The sequence below is a fragment of the Antechinus flavipes genome, chromosome 2 (assembly GCF_016432865.1).
Source record: "Antechinus flavipes isolate AdamAnt ecotype Samford, QLD, Australia chromosome 2, AdamAnt_v2, whole genome shotgun sequence".
NCBI classification, from domain to species: domain Eukaryota; kingdom Metazoa; phylum Chordata; class Mammalia; order Dasyuromorphia; family Dasyuridae; genus Antechinus; species Antechinus flavipes.
In genome coordinates this window covers 3062030-3077255 of record NC_067399.1, presented here as the reverse complement: position 1 = coordinate 3077255, position 15226 = coordinate 3062030, and the positions used below count along the sequence as shown (strand labels likewise).

General features: G+C 37.4%; 1 long non-coding RNA gene across 1 annotated transcript in view; it reads left to right on the top strand.

Annotated features, from left to right (window-relative positions):
• The first annotated feature begins 581 nt into the window (after positions 1–581).
• The window catches only part of LOC127547280 (uncharacterized), a 126460-nt gene continuing 111815 nt past the window's right edge, over positions 582–15226 (top strand). The window contains exon 1 of the long non-coding RNA XR_007950146.1: positions 582–653. This is a non-coding gene — a long non-coding RNA (uncharacterized LOC127547280). The remainder of the gene's footprint in view (positions 654–15226) is intronic.

Here is a 15226-nt window from a genome sequence, read left to right as displayed (position 1 = left end):
GTTGCATGATTCTTGTCAGAGTGTGTTTAGTTATTCCATTTTTACAAATGAAGAAACTGTGATTTAAAGATGTTTGATGCCATTTCAAACACCACATAGCCATCAAGCATTGATTCTAGAGTAATCCTTTCCTAAAAGTACTTTTTTAAACTTTAGGTTTTATAAAGTACTTTTCTAACTTTCTGAAGAAAAAAGGAATATCTCAAGTGTGTGTGTGTGTGTGTGTGTGTGTGTGTGTAGGTGGAGGGTAGCTATTTCCAATCTTATGATGTGGTTCCAATCTAGAGAACTCCTGGATTGGAAACTTTCTCCCCCAAAGCATATAGAAAACCATTGACAAGTGTTTGAGTGCTGCCCGGGATACAAAGAGGTTGCATGTTTCACCCACGGCTACCAGGCCAGGGGATGCTAGAAGCAAAATTTGAATTTGGTCATCCTGACTTGAAGCCTGGTCCTATCCCCACTATAATGAGTTCTCTATTCCCCTCCCCTCCCCCCCGCCGACTCTACTTTCTCCATTTTACAGCAAGATAAGCAATTCAAATCATTTTGAAATGGGTTGTTTTTGTCAATTTCTTTTGCAGAACAAGACAGAGTGGATCCTCAGCATGAGCAAAACTCTGCCATCTTCAGATGAAGCACCATGTCAGCTGGTGAGTATGGAGTGACTAGCTCTTCTCCTAAAGTGCTCAAGAGTTTTTAAAATGTTGTAACCATTCGAGGGATTTATTTATTTGTTTTTAATTTTAAAAACCCAGGCTCACCTTCTTTATATATCCACCCTCCTGGGGAGCCAGGGACAGAACAGGGAGCTGGAAAAGTCATCTCAAGACAGTCATGTGAAATCCTATCTTTTGTCAATGGAAGCCATCTGGACCTTAACAGACTAACTCTGGGGGAGGATCCTGAAGCTATTTCATAACCGATTATCGTTGAGCCCTGCTTCCCAACAATTTCATTTTAAGTGTTAAGAACTGACCCTCATTTTGCCTGGATGCCTCATTAATATTCATTTGTGTATAATTGCCTTTATTTCAGTGATAATGACTTCAGCTACCAATAGCTTGATTGATGGGACTTATGTCTTCTCTATGAAGGAGCAGAGATATAAAAATCCCCACCATTCATGCCTGCCTGGTATTTTTAGCTGCCTTTAATTACTAACCAACTAAATAAGCATGCAAACCACGCCATGATTGATAGCATCTCCCGGTTGAATTTTTTTTCCAAAAGTTGGAAGATGCTTGAATCAATTGGATCCTAAAAATAACTAGTTTAGAGCTGGATTCTATGGAGTCAGGAAATTCTTGAACAAGGACATAGAAGCTCTAGAGAAAGGGGAATGAAACCCAAGGTACAACATGGAGGCTCTAGTACCAGCATGAATATTTTGGAGAAAGGAATATTATGGAAGATATTGGAGAACTTATTGACTCTGAAGCTGCAGACCCTACAGAAAAGCATGCTGTAGTAAATTCCTCCATAAATAAGACAGGGGCTTGGACCATGGAATTTTAAGGGGGTTCCCCCTCAACTCTTAGTGTATAATATTCTAAATGTGTGAACTATTCCAAGAGAGGATTTAGAAAGGATCAGGAACGTGAGAAATCTTCATTTATGAATAGTTGTTTTTAGTAGGTCCACAATCCCAGATCCTCAGAAATGGAAGGAGCCTCAAAATCCACCTGATCCAATATAAACTCTAAGGGAGCCTCCATGAAGACACACAGCACCTGACAAAAGATTACTGCAATCCCCAAGAGAGAGGAAACCCATCTCCTTCCCAAGCCTCAGCCCATCCTGAGCTTGGAATTGCTCTTCAGCTGATGGAATTGATACATATTTCTTGTTGTCCCTCATATTTCTCACTCCATTACTCCTCTTGCCTTTTGCAGACTATTCCTCATATCTGGATTCTCTGTCTCCTTTTCCTCTTCCTCTCAGAATCTCTAATCTCTTGCTCAAGTGCTATGTTCTCCAAAATACTTTTCCTTATTTTTACTCTATGTCAGCATTCCCTTCCCTCTGAAGAAAGTCAGCGTGGCTTTCCTTCAGATATTGTATGTATGTACACAGCTATGGACTGCTCTCATCCTCAACAGCCTGATTTACTTTAGGTTTACATTAAGAACCCGTTCTCCTGATTGGTGGATCATTGTCTGGGACTGTCATTTCTTGAGGGGCTTCAGCCATGCTCACCTTATTCCTGGATCAGTTAGATCTTAGGAGTGTTCTGCCTTTCCAACAGCAGCCTTTTTTCAGTCTCTGATTCCCTGTTATGTTTTCTCTTCTCCATTAGAATATAAAATCCTACTGAATGTGAATTGAAACATACTTGCATGGTTTTTCCCTTTGGTTCTGATTTTTCTTTTACAACATGATTAATATGGAAATATGTTTTAAATGATTGCACATGTATAATCTATATCAAATTCTTTGCTGTCTTGGGTAGAAGGAAGATAAGAGAGGGAAGGAGAAAAAATTGGAACATAAAATCTTACAAAAATGAATGTTGAAAATTATCATTATGTGTTATTGGACAAAATAAATACTATTAAAATGTAATTGGGAAATATTTAATAAAATAAATAAAAATACAATAAAACATTAAAAATTATGGATCAAGAAAAAAAGAATATAAACTCCTTATAGCAGGGAGCTGTCTTATCTTCTTGTATATAATTTGCTAACAAGTGTTTAGCATAGTTTGCACATAATAAGCACTAAGCACTCAAATGAGTGCTCTCTCTCTATTTTTCTCTCTCTCTCCCCATCAATGTATCTATTTATTTATCTATGCATGTATCCCTGTATCTGTGGATCAATCTATCCCCTATCTCTCAATTATCTAGATATCTATGTATGTGTCTATTAGCTACCAATCCACTCAGGTAGTAAGTATGTATCTAGGCACTTATATGTTTATGGATGTGTGCATGTATATGTTTATCTAATATTTATCTAAATATCTATGTGTGTATATATATGAATCATCTATCTGTCAATATATCTAGGTATGTATGTATTTATGTGTCAGCTTATCTCTTTATCTATCTACCTACCTACTTACCTACCTATTTATCTATCTATATATATCTACCCATCTACCTACCTACCTATCTATCTACATATCTATCTACCTATCTATCTACATATCTATCTATCTATCTATCTATCTATCTATCTATCTACTGTTGAAATGATATGCTTTGGCAGTATACTCTCCAGGGATTTCCACATTGATAAGAGATTGATGCAGTCATTGCCAGAGCTAGCTCAGTGTTTTCAAGGCTCTGAAGGAAAGTGTAGGGAAGGAGGGACTCACTACCAAACTGAGGGTCTGTGGAGCTGTTAAGCTGACCTGTTGTTGTACGCCTGTGAAGACTGAACAATATACTAGCATCATGCCAGAAATCGAAGTTACTTCCATTTGAATTGTCTTAGGAGGATTCTGAAGATCATCTGGCAGGATGAGATACCAATCACTGAGGTCCTTTCTCGAATTAAACTGCCAAGCATTGCAATTCTTCTGCTGAGAGTGTGACTCCAATGGGCTGGCTACATTGGTCAAATTCCAAAAGTCTGCTTGCCAAAAAGATCATTTTATGGAGAACTCATACAGGGCAAGAGCTCCCAAGGTGATCAGAAAAAGTGATACAAGGACACTCTCAAGAACTCTCTTAAGAACTGATTGTATGTCATGGGAGGCACTGGCACAGGATCGCCCAGCATGGAGTGCTCTCATCAGAGAAAATTTGCTATAGGAGCAAAGCAAAATTGAGTTATCTCAGAAGAAACAGAAGATGCACAGAGTTAGAGAAGGCAACCCAAATGTTCATAGGGACTATTTGTGTCCAACCTGTGGCAGAGCATTCTGAGCTCGTATTATCCAATTGACTCTAATATGGTAATGCCATTCTGGTCCCCTTTGAGAATGAAGGACAACAACCAATCATCAAGCTACTTATCTTTGTACCTCATTCTCCTTCCTCCTCAAAGAGAAGGCTGGCTCCTTGAAAGCAGATATTGTTTTTCTTTCTTTTTGCTTGACATCTTTACCTCCTAGCACTGTTCCAGGTAGATAGATGGGCCTTAAAATGTTTGTTGAATTGAGGTAAAAGCCAAGTGTTTGAAACTGAACATCATACTCAATACTGGGTCTTACCATGACGTGGTAGAGCAAAATCTATTGCTTTTCTCTTTGGAGACGCCTGACTCTATTAATGCAGCTTAGGATAGAATTAGATTTTCAAGTCATCCTTTCCTACAGAAGGAAACTGATGCCCCCAAACTTAATTTGATTATATAATACCACACAGGTAAACAGTAGCAAAGGCAAAATTCAAGTCCAAAGCTGTGATTCTTAATTCCCCCAAAAAAGGTAAGGTGCTTCTAAAATTTAGGCCACAGAAGAGCAGAATTCTGCCAGTAACTAGACTCTTCTCCTTAAGGGATGTGACAGCCCGCCCCACCACCACCTCCACCTCCCACCCAGCAGAGCAGCAAAGATAGCCAACAAATGTCTTTTACCAATTTTTTTAAAGGATGGAGTCCTTCCTCTCCCCTGAGGCACTAAGCCCAGAATTTTGAGCTTATGAAGTTCTGATACTAAGCCGAAGTCTGTTGCTGCCCTGCTTCAGAAGTGACTCTACCTCTCCTTTAGAATCTCTTTATTTTCCTCCAACCAAATCTAAGCTTCTGGAGGGCAGAGACTATTTTCTTTGTGCCAATGCTGACGCATTGCCAGTTGCTTTTCCAGTAAATCTCATTGGATTGAATGGACATCATACCCCATGAGAGAGGAATACATCCAGAGAGATGAACAACAGAGATATTATCCATCACCAACAGAAGGCTTACTACAGAGTTACCCCTAGAAGTTGAAGTAGTAATTGCCAACCTGTCAGCACTCATGTAAGTTTGGAGGAAAGATCCTGGAAGCAAGATTACTGGGTATAACTTTGGCCAGTCTAGACTTGGGAAATTGCTGGACTGGATAAAAAGATGTACCATTTCTAATGGACACTGTAGTCTGCTTGGCTGCCTGGGCTTCCTCTTTGATGGCTTTTGTATATCTACTCTATATCTTGGCTGGTAGTTACTATTTTTTCCCAATGGGGTGTTAGAGTACTATTCTTTTTTATCTCGAATGCTGTTATGCTCTTTTCTCTTAGCTTAGAATGAGCAGAAGACTCTCCTCTTTGATTTCCTTAGGGCTCCAGCTCTGAGGTTTTTCATCATTAAGCAGAAGATAGGAGAGTCTAGCACTCACTCCTAAGAACTTAAACCTTGTCGAAGTTTTAATAAAAGCCATGCTTTCATCTACATTTTATCATACATGTATTGGGAAGCAAGCAAGCAAAAGGCACAGTTAATCTTGTGATTTTGGAATAGCTATTTATCTACTGTATGAAGGACAAATTTGAAACCATGTGAAAAATTTGTGTCAATTTGAGGGCAACTGAGTCCAGAGAAGTTGAGGACTCAAAATAAGTTTGAAATTATGAAATCAGACAGCAGGGATCAGATGTGGGAGATAGGGTGAAGGTAGAATTGGCAAGCCTTGGCACTGATTGGATATTGAGGTAGGGGAAAACAGAATGATGGAAGATGGAAAATATTGAGGTTGAAAATACAGCAAGCTGGAAGAATGGTCTTGCTATCAATAGAAATACAGACATTTGAGTGGGGTTAGGGAGAAAGCTAATGAGCTGTATTTTGTACATTAGATCATCTAAGATAGAGTTTATAGAAAAAATAAATGGACAGGACCTAGGACAGAACCTGGAGTTTAAATACATGAGACTGAGACAGAACATGAATGAGCCTATCATGAATGAATACAAAGAATAGAGTTCTGGGGAAAGAATCTGGTTGGTGAGGTGAAGCCAAGAAGCTGCTCAACTTTTTCCACTTTCCCTCAAGAAATCCATGGAGCCAAACAGATTCTGATGGGATGAAACTGTTCTCCAATTCAAAATACATTAGAAGGAATTCAAGAAATATCTGTCTTACTAGGATGAAGGGGGTGCTCAGCCCAGCTCACACAGTGTCCAGGAAAGCCAATGAGAGGTCTAATCACCGCAGATCAGCAACTGAGTCCTTCCATCCTGGCTCACTAGCAGAGCAGACCAGTGGGGCAGCCTACAGCCCCAGTGCAGAAGACAAATGGCCAGTCCAGGAAACCAGGCTGATGCTGGGAGAGAACAGATAGAGCTACCCGCTACTGTGATGAATCCAGAAAACACAAGGAGCCCCTATGCTCAAGCCAAGGCTCAGAGTGGCACAAGAAGCTTAGGATAATATCCCCTGCACTCCAGGAGTGGAGCTTGACCTGAAAAGTCACAAAATAGCAAACAAAACAAAACAAAACAAAATAAAAAAAAAAAAAGAAAATGAGCAAGAAACAAAGAATAACTGTAACCATAGAAAGTTACTATGGTGACAAGGAACATCAAACACCAATGCAGAGAGGGACAAAATGTCCACATGGGAAATCTCAAAGGGTGATATGATTTCATCTCAAGCAAAAAGAAGTGCTCATAAAGGACTTTTCTTTGCTTTGAAATTTTTTTTTTTTACTTAAAGCTTTTTATTTTATATATATATATATATATATACATACACACACATACAATTTCCAACATTCACCCTTATAAAACTTTGAGTTCTAATTTTCCCCTCCCTTCCCCTACCCCTTCCCTAAACAGCAAGTGATCCAATATATGTTAAACATGTGCAGTTCTTTTATGTATATTTCTATAAATATGCTGCACAAGAAAAATCATATCAAAAAGGAAAAAAATGAGAAAGAAAACAAAATTCAAGTAAGGAACAACAAAAAGAGTGAAAATGTAAAAAAAGAAAAAATGTAAAAATATTATGTTGTTGCCCACATTCAGTTCCCACTGTTCTCTCTCTAGGTGTAGATGGCTTTCTTTATCACAAGACCGTTGGAATTGGCCTAAATCATCTTGTTGTTGATGAGAACCCTGTCCATCAGAATTGATCATCACACAGTCTTGTTGATTCTGTGTACAGTGATCTCCTGGTTCTTCTCATTTCACTCAGTATCAGTTCATAAAAGTCTCTCCAGGGCTCTCTTAAATCATTCTGCTAGTTTTTATAGAACAATAAGATTCTGTAACATTCATATACCAGAACTTATTCAGCCATTCGCCAACATTTTTGCACGTGTAGGTCCCTTTTCCTCCTTTAAAATCTCTTTAGGATACAGGCCCTTTAGAAGCACTGCTAGGTCAAAGGGTATGCATAGTTTGATAAATTTTTGAGCATAATTTCAAATTGCTTTCCAGAATGGTTGGATCAGTTCACAACTCTACCAACAATGCATTAGGATCCCAGTTTTTCCATATCCTCGCCAACATTCATTATTATCTTTTCCTGTCATCTTAGCCAATCTGAGAGATGGGTAATGGTACTTCAGAATTGTCTTAATTTTAATTTCTCTGATCAATAGTGATTTAGAGCACCTTTTCATATGACTAGGTTTTAATTTCTTCATCTGAAAATTTCCTCTTCATATCCTTTGACCATTTATCAATTGAAAAATGGCTTGAATTCTTATAACTTAGAGTCAGTTCTCTATATAGAAATGAGGCCTTTACCAGAACCCTTCAATGTTAAAAATGTTTTCCAATTTATTGCTTCTCTTCTAATCTTGTCTGCATTGGTTTTGGTTGTACAAAAATTTTAACTTAGCATAATCAAAATTATGCGTTTTGCATTCAATAGTGTACTTAAGTTCTTCTTTGGCCACAAATCCCTTCCTTCAGAAATCTGGGAAATAAACTATCCTTTGTTCTCATATTTGCCTATAATGTCACTCTTTATGATTAAATCATGAACCAATTCTATCTTATCTTGGAATAGGGTGTTGGTGTGGGTCAATGCCTAGTTTCTGCCATATTAGTTTCCTATAATAATGAGTTTTTGTCAAATAATGAGTTCTTGTCCCAAAAGTTGAGGTCTTTGGATTTGTTAAATACTAGATTATTATAGTCCTTAACTGTTTTGTCCTGTGAACCTAACCTATTCCACTGATCAATTACTCTATTTCTCAGCCAGTACCAAAAGGTTTTGATGATCATGACTTTATAATATATTTTTAGATCTGGTTCAGTTATGCCATCTTCATTTCCACTTTTTTTCATTAATTCCTTTGAAATTCTTGACCTTTTGTCATTCCAGATGAATTTCATTATTTTTCTTCCAGCTCTGTGAAATAATTTCTTGGGAGTTTGATTGGTATGGCACTGCATAAGGAGATTAATTGAAGTAGTATTGTAATTTTTATTATATTCACTCAGCCTACGCATGACCACTTGATATTTTCCCAAGAGATTAGATCTAACTTTATTTGTGTGGAAAGTGTTTTGTAATTGTGTTCATATAATAATTGTGTTCAAAGTTCCTGACTTTGCCTTGGCAGGTAGACTCCCAAATATTTTATATCATCTACAGTTATTTTATATGGAATTTCTCTTTGTATCTCTTACTGCTGGGCTTTGTTGGTAATATATAAAATGCTGATAATTGGTAATATGTGGATTTATTTTGTATTCTGCAGCTTTGCTAAAGTTGTGAATCATTTCTAATAGCTTTTTAGTTGATTCTCTAGAATTCTCTAAGTATACCATCATATCAACTGCAAAGAGTGATAATTTGATTCCCTCATTACTTACTCTAATTCCTTCAATCTCTCCTCCTATGACAGAACTTACCATGTCTAATGCAATATTGAATAGTAATGGTGATAATGGGCAAATGTGTTTCATCCCTAATCTTTTTGGGAATAATTCTCATTTATCCCCATTATATCTGATGCTTGCTGATGGTTTTAAAGAGATACTATTGATTATTTTAAGAAAAAAAAAACATTTATATCTATACAATCTAGTGTTTTTAATAGGAATGGGTGTTGGGTTTTGTCAAATGCTTTTTTTTTTTTGCATCTATTGAGATAATCATATGATTTCTGTAAGTTTGGTTATTGATGTAGTCAATTATGCTAATAGTTTTCCTAACATTGAACCAGCCCTGCATTCCTGGTATAAATCCTACTTGGACATAGTGTATTATCCTGGGGATGACTTGCTGTAATCTCTTTGTTAATATTTTATTTGAGATTTTTGCATCAACATTCATTAGACAAATTGGTCTATAATTTTTTTTCTCTGTATTGACCCTATTTGGTTTAGGTATCAGCATCATGTTTGTGTTATAAAAAAGGATTTGGTAGGATTCCTTCGTTCCCTATTTTTCCAGAACATTTGCATAATATTGGAATTAATTGTTCTTTAAATGTTTAGTAGAATTCACATGTAAATTCTTCTGGCCCTGAATATTTTTTCTTAGGGAATTGATTAATACCTTCTTCAATTTCTTTTACTAAAATGAGATATTTTCCCAAAGAAATCTTAAAGGAGGGAAAAGGACCTGCATGTGCAAAAAATGTTTGTGGCAGCCCTTTTTTTTGTGGCAAGGATTTAGAAACTGAATGGATGTCCATCAGTTGGGGAATGGCTGAATAAGTTATGGTATGTGAATGTTATGGAATGTTATTGTTCTATAGGAAATGATCAGCAGGATGATTTTAGAGTGTCTTGAAGAGACTTGCATGAACTGATACTAAGTAAAAAACATAATCAGGAGATCATTGTACATTTTTCCACATAGAGATGTAAACATCGTTTTTTCCCCCTTGTTTACCTTTCCATGCTTCTTTTGAGTCTTGTGTTTAAAGACCAAAATTTCTGTTTAGTTCTGCTCTTTTCAATAGAAATGTTTGAGAGTCTTTTACTTCACTGAAGATCCATCCTTTCCCCTGAAAAATTATTCTTAGTTTTTCTGGATAGTTGATTTTTGGTTGTAATCCCAGGTACTTTGTCTTCTGGAATATGGTATTCCAGGTTCTCTGATTCTTTATTTTAAACACTGCCAGATTCTGGGTAATCTTGAATGTGGCTCCTTTGTCTATTTCTTTGTATAACTGCTTAACATTTTCTCTAAGAATTTAAATGCTGTACTACTTGGTGCATATACATTTAGCATTGATTCCACTTCATTGTCTGTGGTATCATTTAACAAGATGTGATTTCTTTCCTCATCTCTTCTAATTAGATCTATCTATCTATCTATCTATCTATCTATATTTTCTTTTTCTGAGATCAGGACATCTATTCCTGCTTTTATTGCTTTAGCTGAAGCACAATACATTCTGTTCTAGCCTTTTACTCTTACTCTGTATGAATCTCTATATATAAAACATTTTTTTCTTATTACACATAATATTGTAGGATTCTGGTTTTTAACTCAGCTTCTACTTCCATTTTATGGGACAATTCATCCCATTCACATTCATATTCACAATTATGATTAGGGGCTAGGTATTTTCCTCCCTCTTATTTTTTCCCTTGTTTGTATTTTTGTTCTTTCTTTCTACCCTGTCCCTCCTGCCCTTCTTCTATCAATTCTCCTTTCTTCTCTTATACTTTTCTCCTAGTGTTTCTGCCCTCTCTTTTATTAAGTCCCTTCATTTTCTTTCCCTGCTTTTCTCTTTCTACTTCTTTATAGGGTAAGATAAATTTCTATGGCCAACTGAGTAACTATATAGAGAGAGTGGTAGATCATGAAATAGGTTAGACACACATTAAATAATAATGAATATTTGGTAAATCCCAAAACTCCAACTTCTGGGATAAGAATTCATTATTTGAAAAAAAATTCTGAGAAAAGTGGAGAAACGTGGCATAGACCTACATCTCATACCCCATACCAAAATAAGGTCAAAATGGGTACATGATTTAGATGTAAAGGATAAAACTAAAAGTAAATTAGGAGAGAAAAATTGGTTTACCTATCAGATCTTTGAAGAAGGAAGAATTTTTGGCCAAAGAAGAAATAGAGAACATTATGAAACACAAAATGTACAACTTTGATTACATTAAATTAAAAAAAAAACACACACAGACAATGAACAAACAGAACCAATGTAGTCAATTTTAGAAGGGAAGCAGAAAACTAGGATTTTTTTTTACATCCAGTGTTTTACAGCCTGACTTCTAAAATATATAAAGAACTGAGTCAACTTTATAAGAATACAAAACATTCCTCAATTAATAAATGCTTAAAAGATATGAACAGACAATTTTCAGAAGAAATTAAAGTCATCAGCAGTCATATGAAAAAATGCTCTAAATCACTATTGATTAGAAAAATGCAAATTAAGGCAACTCTGAAGTACCACATCATATCTTTCAGGTTGGCTAAGAGGAGAGGGAAAAAAATGCTAAATCTCAGAGAAGATGTGGGAAAACTGGGGCACTAATGCAGCGTAGGTGGAATTGTGAAATGATCTATCCATCTGGAGAGCAGTCTAGAACTATGTCCAAAGGACTATCAAACTGTGCATGCCGTTTGGCCCATGAGTGCCACTGCTGGACTTGTATTCCAAAGAAATTATAAAAGAAAGAAAAGATGTGTGTTAAAACATGTGGATACATGTTTGTAGCAGCTCTTTTTGTGGTGGTTGGAAAATGAGTTGATGCGCATCAATTGGGGAATGGCTAAATAAATCATGGTATATGAAAGTATTAGTGTTCTATAAAACATTAGAAACAGGCTGATTTTAGAAAAGTCTGGAAAGATTTACATGCACTGATGCTGAATGAAATAAGTAGAACCAGGAAAATATTGTACTTACCAACAGCAGTATAGTGCAATGATCATCTATGTCAGACTTGGTTTTTCTAAGTGTTTAGTGATCCAAGGCAATACCAAATGGAAAACATCATCTACATCTAGAGAGAGAATTGTGTAGACTGAATATAAATCATCACATGCTATGTTCACTTTTTTCTTTCTGTTTTTTTCTCTTGTGGTTTTTTTCTTTTGTTCTGATTTTTCTCTCCCAACACAATTCATAAAGAAATATGTAAAAAAAGACTATATATATAATCAAATGTGTTTTTATCTGTAACTAGAAAAAATAAATTAAAAAAATTAAAAAAGAAAATGGATATAGAACAGACAGATAGGAAGGAATAAAACTAAGAAAGAGGCTATCATAAAGGCCATGAAGATTCAAGAAGAGAGGATCTGGGAGGAAAGGATCATCAACAGTGTTAAGTGCTGCAGAAGAATCAAGGATGGAGTTGGAGAAATTATTAATGTGATTAAACAATTAGATTTTTGAAACCCTTTGATAATTCTAGCTCAATTGAAGATGAGGTCAGAAACCATACTGACAAAGGAGCAAAGTGAGTGAGAGGTAAGAAAGTGAAGGGAAAGAGGATGGATAGCTCTTTTCCCCTATGAATTTGGGGACAGAAGAAGAGAGGTAGAACAGGGAAGGCAGAATCAAGCAAAGCCTTTCTTACATGATGGAGAGTATTCATACAACAATGCATGAGAAGCAACTGTAAACTTGTCAGGTCACGATTAGATGACTGAAGAGGCAAATTCACAGACAAATCTAGGATGGAGTCTGAATGCATGGAGTGAGGATAGATAAGTAGAGGGTCATTTCCTCAGATTCTAGGATTGGGACAACAATAAGATTGTAGATCAAGAATTACATGTGACCTCAGGTATTTGAATTGAACCCCCTAATTTTTTACAGATGATGAAACTGAGATAGAGAAATGAAGGTCGTATGAGAGATGAGAGATGAATGCAGCGCCTCCCATTCTGAAGCCAGGGCTCTTTCCATCCCACTATCAGAGGGAAATAGGGGACAATGTAAAAGGGATTGGAGGTATACAAGTGGGGAACAGAGATGATCAGATAAATGCCCCCTTTTCTTTGTGCCATTTTATGATTTGAGCCATTGGGAGTAGAGTAAGGAAGGATTTTACATCATATGATATCTAGTCTGACTTATGGTTATGCAAAAGGTTGCTGTCCCATTACTGTTCTGAACTCATCTCCAATTAGATTGTACAAACTTCTGACCTGAAGCAAGGGGAGTTTATCTCTACCTATATAAGCCAATTTACTTGGACATTTTCATAGAGATAAAAAATTCCATCAGCTCTTATATTTTCAGCACTGAAAAACTTCTGCCCCTGAGAAGGAGGATGGTGGAATAGAAGGTCCTAGGAACATGGAGTCAAGGAACCTGGGTTTTAGTTATGCTGCTGCCACATAACTGATCTTGAGCCAGATATAATCCTGAGGGTAGAGATAAGCCCTGTGCTAGGCCATATGATCGGAGTCTGAAGAAATAAAGTCAACGCAGAAGGCTTTGAGGGCCAAAACTGGCCATTCTCCAAGGAAAGTACTTTGGAAACCATAAGCATTGTAGACATAGCAGCTGATACTGTCCTTTACCTTCACTGTTTTAATGATGTTCAGATAGAATCAAGGGACAAGTCACTAATCTATGGTTATTCTTTTGTTTCATGTTCTGAAGGCTGTTGTTAAGGTAGATTAAAATACATATTTTTGGTAACTGGATGAAAGGTCTAGAAGTGAGCTCATGGACTCTATGCATCCTGAGGCAGCTGGAGGATCCTTAGAGACAGGACACCAGGAATGGGCTGACTCATCCTGCTCCTTTATGACTTTAATCTCCTTGGGCTGAGCTGGAGATTGAAAACTTTTCATTCCATGGGGTTTGGAAGTAGATTAGGGTGTTTGGAATGGTGACATCTTTTAAAATGCATGTGTGTATGTGGTTGTGTGTCTCTCTGTGTCTGTCTGTTACCCCTTTAACAAATAAGCAACATCAAGCAAAAAACATTTCTATATTGACCACATCTACTATGGATTCAGGAGGCCAGGTTTACCAGTAGACTAAATCAATCCATGTCTGCCTTTGGACTGTACTCTGCCCGGCTACAAAATAAACCAGATGAATTACATCATATCCATAATCATAGACTCAGAACTGGAGGAACCCATAAACGTCATCCACCCAAGCCTGTTATTTTCTAGTGAAACAAAATGAGGGCCAGAAAGATGAAGAGCCTTTCTTAATGTCATATGGGTGATTAGTGAAAAAGTATGGATTTGAACTCAGATCCACCTGTTGTAGTACCAGTGATCTTTCTCGGATTGCCATTAAGACAACATCGGGTATCTGGGGCAAAAAACAATGATTCCCAAATTCCAGTGGGAAGCAGAATGTCGGGCTGCTCCAGCAGTCTCAGCAGTTTTCCATCAACCTGAAATATGGCATGGACTGCAGAAGACAACTTCTTTAAGAAGCTCAGTGACTCTGGCTTGGTGCATCTTGGTTTTCTAGTCCTTAGAAATCCCTGATCCTCTAGAGAAATGTAATGAAAATTCAACCATGGTCTACCTCCAATGATGTTCCTCAAAACCCCTTGAACTAAGAAAGAAAAGGAACCTTACAATGAGCACTTTCCCAAAGCAAGAATGTGAATTCCCTGCCACTGGAGGCCTTCAAACAGTCCAGGTGCTCACTCATCTGAAGTGCTGCCAAGAAGATTTATAGTCTCAGGCCTCTTGTGGGTCAGAGATTGTCAAGTTCTGGGATTTGAGTCCCCAGATTCCTCCCTGGAGTGAGCAACTTTGTTGGTGTTAATGGGCCTTGGTGATCAATGAGTTGGATCTCTCAGGATACCGGCAACCTCACAGATGTTCCCTTATAGGGGCTGCAGCAGGAACGTTCTTCACTGAGTGCGAGCTGGACAGCTCCATCATCCTCTGCTGTCTTTGTATTATCATAATGGGCTGGCATCCCTCAGGTAGGGCATTTATTCAAGGGAAGCCTCTTTCCTCAAAGGAGCATGAGTGTTGCTCAGACTATGTGACAAAGCCAAAATTCCTCTCTTTAGTTCTTTGGATGGGAGGAATGGGCTCCAGGAGGAGCACGCCATGCTTAGTCACTGCTTTTGCCCCTTGGACACTTGGGCTGCTGTTGATTCCACAGCTGCTCACATTTTAAAAAGCCAATTCCCTCCTAATCTCTGCATTCAGTAATTCAGTCTCACCCCCAGATGGAAAATTGCACTTGAAGTCAGAAACACTTGAATTCAAATTCTATTTAGAATCTATATTAAATTTTTCTCAGTTTCAGTTTTTCTAGGAAAGTAGCAGGGGCTCAGCCACCACAATATGAAGGCTGGGCCCCTGCTACTTTCCTAGAAATGATTTTCAAGTGCAGTGTTCCATCTGTGGGTGATTTGACCACTTTAGAAACAATGGCAGTAGAAGATGGTGAAAGAGTTCAGACCAA